The following is a 7648-nucleotide window of genomic DNA, read 5'->3' as shown; positions in this document are numbered from 1 at the left end:
TTTCTTCTATTCTTTCTTTCGTTGATTTGTATGCCACGCACTCGCTCACAAGGCGAACCGCTCTATTTACGAATCAACGATATCGAGCTATATCTCTGAGTCTTACGACGAATTCGGGAATATCGTGCTGAAAACAATCTCCCTCCTATCGAATTTCCTGATCTCAAAGATCTTCTTCTTTCACCCGAGATGGCAGAACCAGCTCGTGCTCTTAGAGATTACGCCGCTCCATCGCAAGATGAGCCGCATTCAAGTATTGCTCCGCCCGCAATCGAAGCAAACAACTTCGAACTTAAACCTTCGCTGTGGCAGGCTGTGCAACAGAACCAATTCTCTGGAAATCCTACCGAGGATCCAAACTTTCATTTATCCGTATTTGTCCAATACGCTGATACTGTTAAAGCTAATGGTGTCACTTCAGAGGCAATTCGACTTCGTCTTTTTCCTTTCTCATTAAGAGATAGCGCTAGAAGATGGCTTCAATCTCTCCCTTCCAACTCAGTCACCACATGGAACGAGTTGAAGAAAGTTTTTCTTGCCCGATATTTTCCGCCAAGCAAAACAGCTATGTTAAGAGCCCAGATAAACGGATTTAAACAGAAAGACAACGAGTCTCTTTTCGAAGCATGGGAAAGATACAAAGACATGATGAGACTTTGCCCACACCATGGTTTGGAAGACTGGTTAGTAATTCACACATTTTATAATGGTCTCTTATACAACACAAGGTTAACAATAGACGTCGCTGCAGGTGGTGCATTAATGAACAAACCTTATGCTGATGCTTACCAGCTTATCGAGAGCATGGCCCAAAACCACTATCAGTGGGGAACCGAACGAACAACGGTGGAAAAACCTCAAACGAAAACTGGCATGTACGAGATAAGTAACCTTGATCACGTTAACGCAAAAGTGGATGCTTTGGTCCAGAAAATTGAAAGTTTAAACGTATCACCTCCAGCCGCCGTGGTTGCTATAACTCAGAATTGCGAGGTCTGTGGAATCCAAGGTCACACTCCTGCGGAATGTCAACTCTTGACTGGAATCCAAGCAGAGCAAGTGAACTATGCTCAAGGAAGCCCCTATTCGAACACCTATAACTCAAATTGGAAGAACCATCCAAACTTTTCATATAAGAGTAATAATGCTTTGTACGCACCTGGACAGTCTCCAAATCAAGCCCCATCTATACCTCCGGGATATCAGAAACCGAACCCATCCATGCCTAACAATAATACCCCTAGAAAATCCAACTTGGAAATCATGATGGAAAACTTTATAGCTTCCCAACAACAAACCAATAAAGATTTCTTAAACCAGAACATACACACTGGCGAACAACTTAAACAACTAGCAAGCAAAGTAGATGCCTTGGCTACCCATAACAAAATGCTGGAAACACAAATATCACAAGTAGCTCAACAACAAGCACCTACTGCTGCCCCAACTGGTACATTCCCTGGACAGCCCCAACCTAATCCGAGAAGCCAAGCTCATGCAATTATATTAAGAAGTGGAACGGAAGTGGAAGGATCGTCTGATCCAAGGATAGAAAACCAAAACCCTAAGAAATCAACTGAGGAAAGTGAACCTAAGGAAAAGGAAGAGAGTAATAAGGAAACCCTAGAAAAGAAGGAACCTTATGTACCTCCACCACCTTACAAACCACTTATACCTTACCCTCAAAGGCTTGTTAAAACCAAAGATGCGGGCCAATTTAGAAAATTTGTTGATCTCCTTAAACAATTAAACGTTACAATTCCGTTCACCGAAGCTATTACGCAGATGCCCTCATATGCTAAATTCTTAAAAGAAATCCTTTCTAATAAGAGGAAACTTGAGGATAGCGAAACCGTTACACTCCCTGCCGAATGTAGCGCAATAATCCAAAACATGCCTCCTAAACTCAAGGATCCGGGTAGTTTCTCTATACCCTGTCACATAGGAAAATTTGTCATCGACAAAGCTTTATGCGATTTAGGAGCCGGAATTAGCGTTATGCCTTTATCCATATGTAAGAAACTGGAAATGGGAGAATTAAGACCGACCAAAATGTCTGTGCAACTAGCAGATCGTTCCATCAAATATCCTGTAGGAATCCTTGAAAACGTTCCCGTACGCATAGGTCAGTTTTACATTCCCACTGATTTTACAATTATGGACATTAGAGAAGATGATATTACACCCATTATACTGGGAAGACCATTCTTAGCAACTGCCGGTGCAATCATAGACGTAAAACGAGGACGACTCACCTTCGAAGTAGGTGAAGAGAAAATTGAATTCATTCTTTCCCAATTCTTGAAAGCACCTGCAATAGAAGATACATGTTACTTCATGGATATCATCGATGAATGCATAAAAGAAGCAGAGTTAGGAGAAGACAAATCATCAGACTATCTTTTAAAAGACAAACCTAACCGATGTTTAGCAATAACACCGGACCCTACGCAATGTCTTAACAAACCAACCCCTGACCTGAAAACACTTCCCAAAAATCTGAGATATGAATTCCTAGACTTAGAACTTGAACGACCTGTGATAGTTAATGCAGATCTAGGAAGACTCGAAACAGAAAAACTCCTACATATCTTAAGGAAGTACCCCACCGCACTAGGATACCACATCACCGATCTTAAAGGAATAAGCCCTTCTATTTGTATGCACCGCATCATGTTAGAAGAAGACTGTAAAACCTCTAGGGAACACCAGAGAAGACTAAATCCGATCCTGAGTGAGGTAGTAAAGAAAGAAATAACCAAGTTATTGGAAGCAGGTATTATATATCCTATATCTAATAGCAAATGGGTTAGCCCTGTACACGTTGTACCAAAGAAAGGAGGCATAACCGTTATTGAAAACGAAAAAGGAGAAACTATAACTAAACGAATCGAATCGGGATGGAGAATGTGCATTGATTATAGGAAACTAAACAAAGCAACCCGAAAAGATCATTTCCCTTTACCATTCATTGACCAAATGTTAGAACGATTAGCAAAACATTCACATTTCTGTTATCTAGACGGTTATTCAGGCTTCTTTCAAATACCAATTCACCCTGATGACCAAGAAAAGACAACGTTCACGTGCCCTTTTGGTACCTTCACTTATAGACGAATGCCGTTTGGTCTGTGTAATGCCCCTGCAACCTTTCAAAGATGCATGATGGCAATATTCGCCGACTTTCTCGAAAACATCATGGAAGTATTTATGGATGACTTTTCTGTATACGGACAAAGTTTCGAGGAATGCCTTGAAAACCTAGAAAGAGTCCTTGAGCGATGTGTAAAAGTAAACTTAGTACTTAACTGGGAGAAGTGCCACTTTATGGTACAAGAAGGAATCGTTTTAGGACACATCATCTCGAACAGAGGAATTGAAGTAGACAAAGCCAAAATAGAGGTAATCGAAAATCTTCAACCCCAAGAACCGTGAGAGAAGTACGAAGCTTTTTAGGACACGCCGGTTTTTACCGACGATTCATCAAAGACTTCTCTAAGATAACTAAACCTTTAACCGGACTATTGATGAAAGATGTTCAATTCATATTCGACGACAACTGTTTAAAAGCATTTCAAACTCTTAAACAAGCATTGATCTCCGCACCCATAATGCAGACACCAGACTGGAATGAACCATTCGAAATAATGTGCGATGCCAGCGATTATGCTGTAGGTGCTGTGTTAGGACAAAGAAAGGATAAAAAGCTTCACGTTATATATTACGCTAGCAGAACCCTGGATGAAGCGCAAATGAATTACGCCACTACCGAGAAAGAACTCCTAGCAGTGGTATTTGCGCTAGATAAATTTCGTTCTTACTTGGTAGGAGCTAAAATAATAGTCTACACTGATCACGCTGCTATCAGGTACCTTTTAACAAAAAAAGACGCTAAACCTAGACTCCTAAGATGGATCTTGTTGCTACAAGAATTCGACTTAGAAATCAAGGACAAGAAAGGAACTGAAAACGTAGTAGCAGACCATCTCTCTAGACTTGAGAACCTTGAACCGGAAAGAACATCAATTAATGATGATTTCTCGTATGACAAACTTATAGCTACTTTGGAAGAGAACAACTCCGACATGCAAGTAGAAACCACCTTAGCTATATCCGTCACACCATGGTACGCTGATCTCGTCAATTATTTAGCTGCCGGAATAGTTCCACCTACTTTATCTTACCAACAGAAGAAACGATTCTTCTACGACATAAAACACTATTACTGGGATGATCCCTTACTTTTCAAAAGAGGCCCCGATGGTATTTTCCGTCGATGCATACCCGAAGAAGAAGTAGAAAATATAATCCAACACTGTCACTCCGCTCCTTATGGTGGACACACAAGTACATCCAAGACCTGCTCTAAAATCCTACAAGCCGGCTTTTATTGGCCAACTATATGGAAGGACGTACATGCGGCTATTAAGGAGTGTGACAGATGTCAACGCACGGGAAACATATCTAGACGTGACGAGATGCCACAAAAAGGTATTTTGGAAGTAGAGATTTTCGACGTGTGGGGGATAGACTTCATGGGACCCTTTCCATCCTCTTTCGGTAACAAATACATACTCGTGGCAGTTGACTACGTATCAAAATGGATCGAAGCTGTAGCATCCCCAACAAACGACACCCGAGTAGTAACTAGACTCTTTAAGAATATAATATTTCCGAGATTTGGCATCCCAAGAATAGTAGTCAGTGATGGTGGATCGCACTTTATATCCAAAGTACTCGAAAAATTATTATTTAAATATGGAGTAAGACATAGGATAGCGACACCTTACCACCCTCAAACCAGTGGACAAGTGGAAGTATCTAACAGAGAAATCAAGCAAATACTAGAAAAAACGGTCGCCACTTCAAGGAAAGATTGGTCATTGAAATTACCAGAAGCTTTGTGGGCATACCGAACTGCTTATAAAACCCCCATAGGGACGACCCCATTTAAGCTCATTTATGGAAAATCCTGTCACCTCCCGGTAGAATTAGAACATAAAGCCTATTGGGCTATTAGAAATCTAAATTTGAATTATAAAGCCGCCGGTGAAAAGAGAATCCTTGACATAAACGAATTAGAGGAACTCAGAAGAGACGCCTATGAAAATGCCAGAATCTATAAAGAAAGAACAAAACAATGGCATGACAAGCGTATATCAAGGAAAATCTTCAAGCAAGGCGACGCAGTACTTTTATTTAACTCTAGACTAAAGTTATTCCCGGGAAAACTACGATCCAGATGGTCAGGGCCTTTTCATATCACTAAAATCTTTTCCAGTGGAGCGGTAGAAATAAAAGGAAAATCTACAGAACCGTTCACCGTAAACGGGCAACGTCTGAACTATCACTATGCGGAAACCAACGAGGATTCGCAAATCCTACACTTAGACGAAACGCCCCCAGGACCTATAGATTATATTTAACAGTTTCTTTGTCGAGCTTGCGACATTTAAACAAAGCGCTTAGTGGGAGACAACCCACAAATTAGTTTGTTATTTTATTATTCTATTATTATCATTTCCCTATTTCTTTCTTAATTATTCTTTTAATTTCTGTTTAGCATTCATTCTTGATTTATTCAAAAAGAAAAAAATATAATAATAATAATTTTTTTCTTCTTTCGGCATTTGGCCAAATCCTGACTTAAACTCATGTTTTCTTTTCTCTAGCTAACACTAACCAGATGGGACATATTGATCGTATGGGTATCAAGTTCAGAGGAATGGCTCAGAAACAAAAGTTTGAAGAACTAGCCGCTAGAGAGATGCTACCTAGTTTATATGCTGATGATTGGGCCATGACTGCCCTTGGACTGAGATAGAGTGTCCTGTATTTGCTGAATCAGATTGGATGGGAGACATCCCCTATCCTGAGACATTTCACCACCTACCGGAGACTCACACTAGAATTCCTTAGCTCATTAATCTATCTACCCAGCCATGGAAAAGGAATTAGCAGAGGTTTTATCCAGTTCAGAATGTTCAATATGGAGTACCAATTTAACATTAGAGACTTCACCAACCTTTTGGGTTTTCCTACCTCCTTTGATACATTCACTGTAAGCCAGGAAGAACTTTTTGAATATAGAGAGCTTGAACACTTTTGGGGTAGGCTGACTGGAAATGATGAGCCCGAAGAACATGAGTTTCTCTCTGGAAACATACACAACCCGGCCTTTCGCTATTTCCATAAGATCCTGACCCACACTTTATTTGGGAAGAAGCCAAATAGTACTTCAGTTTCACGTGATGAACTCTTCATCATATTTTGTGCTTCCCAGAACCGTCCAGTGAACGGTGCCACTTTTATGTTAGCTAATTTGGACCACCTTATCCAGGATGAGCGAGCACCCATTAGAATAGGCGGTTTGATAACTATGATAGGTAATGCTATGGGTTACGTCAGCCTATGCTTGACCTAAACCCTTTTTGTGGCATTACTACTATGAGTATACCTTTCCTCTTCAACACTATGTTTATAGCAAACCTAGGGACTGATGAGTTTGAGCTTATTATTGATAACCAGGTTCTCTGCCTATTCACCATGCCCGATCCTAGGACTAGTGTTCATAACCAAAGGAACTGGCTCTATAACCTGAATGAAACCCCAACTCCTGCTAGATCCACTGAATCCATCCAGGATTATGAGATTTGTAATGACTATGAGAATTATGTTGACCAGATCCCTCATGCTGAATCTAACCCTCAGACACCATCCGGCTATTATGATATTGACCCTCCTCTTCAGCCTGTTCAGACCGAAGAATAAGCCATACCTGACCTCCGACATCATATGCCCGGAACTGATTATAACACCGCCATTGAAGCTTTGATGTCAGAACAAGACGCCCTCAGAGGAGAATTTACTAACATGAGACACGAAGTTCTAGGATACATGAGCAGTATGACGAATCAGTTTCACGAGTTGCTACATCATGTTAACTCTTTTGCTCCTCCGGCCAGAGATCGTACAGAGGGATAGAGTTTAGTTATTTTTCTAAGTTATTTAATTTTAAATTAGATTTTTCATTAATGTTATTTGAATTCGTGTTCGCATTTATTTTTTTCTTTCATTTCATTGTTTTCCTTTCCTGTATTACATTATGATCATTTTTATTGAAGCTGTTTATTTAATTTTATTATGCAATAGCTATTATGCTCTACTGTTGCTACCTATGAATTATTATTATACAAAGCAGATTAAGCGTGCACCATAAATTAAACTGCAGACTAAACTGATCATAAGCAAAACAAAACAAAATAAATAACAAAATTAAATCCTTTACCGAAGTGATTTTGTGGAATGCTACTGAAGCCTTTCCAAAAAGGAATGTGTGACGAGCGTCACACTATCCATAACGAGCGGCACACCAAGTGCCTGTTACGAGCGTCACACCCCTGTGACGAGCGTAACACTACTCAGACTAGTGAACGTTAAGGAGCCGTTGGAGACGAACGTTACATCTTTAACTTTTTACCTTCCCCATTCATTTTTCATTTAACCACACTTAATTACTTTTCAACCACTTTTTCTTTCCACCTTCCAAATTCTTCTCCTATAAATACCCACCAAACCTCCCTTCATTCACCACAAACCATTCTCTCCTATCAAATACATTTTTTTTTCTTCTTTCCAAATCACCCCC

General features: G+C 40.1%; 1 pseudogene; it reads right to left on the bottom strand.

Moving 5' to 3' along the window:
- Positions 1–574: 574 nt before the first annotated feature.
- Positions 575–674, bottom strand: LOC127089324 (uncharacterized; annotated as a pseudogene).
- Between the last annotated feature and the right edge of the window lie 6974 nt (positions 675–7648).

Source organism: Lathyrus oleraceus, chromosome 5, assembly GCF_024323335.1.
Source record: "Lathyrus oleraceus cultivar Zhongwan6 chromosome 5, CAAS_Psat_ZW6_1.0, whole genome shotgun sequence".
Lineage (NCBI taxonomy): Eukaryota > Viridiplantae > Streptophyta > Magnoliopsida > Fabales > Fabaceae > Lathyrus > Lathyrus oleraceus.
Note: the sequence above shows the minus strand (reverse complement) of the source record. Positions and strands in the feature narration are given on the sequence as shown.